Genomic DNA, 1,947 nt, shown 5'->3' with positions numbered 1-1,947 from the left:
TATATTGGGGAACAAAAATTTTTATAGCTAAAAGCAGACCAAAATGTAATAAAAATTATATTTAATAAGGGACCATAGAAACATAGAAAAAATCAAATGGAGACTAAACAACCTAATCTTAAAGAATGTATGGGTTAAAGAACAAATAATAGAAACAATCATTATTTTCATTAAAGAAAGTGACAATAGCCTTTTTTCAGTCGGTGGCCGGCGCTAGCGTGTTCACACGTTGCGCTCCTTCCCTACCCCGCGCTCGGTGACTCGGTCGCCGCCGCCGCTTCCTCCTCTTCCCGGTCCCTCCCACCACCACCACCACCATGGGCTTCGGGGACCCCAAAACACCCGCGGGCCTGCAGCACCTCAATGACTCCCTGGCGGACAAGAGCTACCTCGAAGGGTTTGTGCCGCCCCAGGCCGACATCAAAGTATTTGAAGCCGTATCCGGCCCCCCACCTGCCGACCTCTACCATGGGCTCCCTTGGTATAACCACATCAAGTCCTACAAGAAGCAAAAGGCAAGCTTGCCAGGAATAAAGGCGGCTTTGGGCAAGTATGGGCCTGCTGATGTAGAAGATTCCACCGAAAGTGGAGCTACAGATAGCAAAGATGATGATGACATTGATCTCTTTGGGTTTGAGGAGGAGGAAAGTGAAGAAGCAAAGAAACTAAAAGAAGAATGCCTTGCTCAATATGAATCAAAGAAATCAAAAAAACCTGCAATTGTTGCCAAGTCTTCCATCTTACTGGATGTAAAACCTTGGTATGATGAGACGGATATGGCAAAATTGGAGGAATGTGCCAGAAGCATTCAGGGAGAGGGCTTGGTCTGGGGATCTTCTAAACCAGTTCTGTGGCATATGGCATCAAGAAGCTTCAGATACTATGTGCAGTTGAAGACGATAAAGTTGGGACAGATACGCTAGAGGAACGGATAACTGCTTTTGAAGACTGTGTGCAATCCCTGGATGTTGATGCCTTCAATAAGATCTAAAACCTAACATCCTCAAAAATGGCATTTAAATAAAAATATTTGCAAGCAAGAAAAAAAAAGAAAGTGACAATAATGAAACAACATATCAAAACCTATGGGATACAGCAAAAGGAGTAATCAGAGAAAAATTTATATCTCTAAGTGCTTATAACAATAGAAAAGATAAAGAACAGACCAATGGATTGGGTATGCAATTAAAAATACTAGAAAAAGAACAAATTTAAAACCCCCAATTCAACACTAAATTGGAAATCCTAAAAATTAAAGGTGAAATTAATAAAATTAAATGTAAGATAACCATTGAACTAATAAATAAAACTAGGAGTTGGTATTATGAAAAAAAATAAAATGGATAGACCATTGATTAATATGATTTTTTAAAAGAGAGAAGAAAACCAAATTACTAGTATCAAAAATGAAAAGGGTGAATATACCACTAAAGAGGATGAAATCAAAGCAGTTATAAGGAGTTATTTTGCCCAATTACATGCCAATAAATTTAACAACTTAAATGAAATGGAAGAATAGTTACAAAAATACAAACTGCCTAGCTTAGCAGAAGAGGAAATAGAATATTTAAATAGACCTATTTTAGAAAAACGAAATTGAACAGGCCATAAATGAGCTTCCTAAGAAAAAAGCACCAAGACCAGATGGATTTACAGCTGAATTCTATTAAACATTGAAAGACCAACTAATTCCAATATTAAATAAATTATTTCAAATAACAGGAAAAGAAGGGGTCCTACCAAATTCTTTTTATGAAACAAATATGACACTGATACCTAAACCAGGAAAAGTAAAAACAGTGAAAGAAAATTATAGACCAATTTCTTTAGTGAATATGGATGCAAAAATCCTAAATAAAATACTAGTTGAAAGACTGCAACAATATATTAGAAAGATTGTACATCATGACCAAGCAGGATTCATACCAAGAATGCAGGGATGGTTTA

General features: G+C 37.1%; 1 pseudogene; it reads left to right on the top strand.

The window, feature by feature from the left end:
- Positions 1-317: 317 nt before the first annotated feature.
- LOC118834524 lies at positions 318-991 on the top strand (annotated as a pseudogene).
- The last annotated feature ends 956 nt before the right edge of the window (positions 992-1,947 follow it).

The sequence above is a fragment of the Trichosurus vulpecula genome, chromosome 1, assembly GCF_011100635.1.
Source record: "Trichosurus vulpecula isolate mTriVul1 chromosome 1, mTriVul1.pri, whole genome shotgun sequence".
Taxonomy (NCBI): Eukaryota; Metazoa; Chordata; class Mammalia; order Diprotodontia; family Phalangeridae; genus Trichosurus; species Trichosurus vulpecula.
This window is presented reverse-complemented; position numbering and strand designations above follow the sequence as displayed.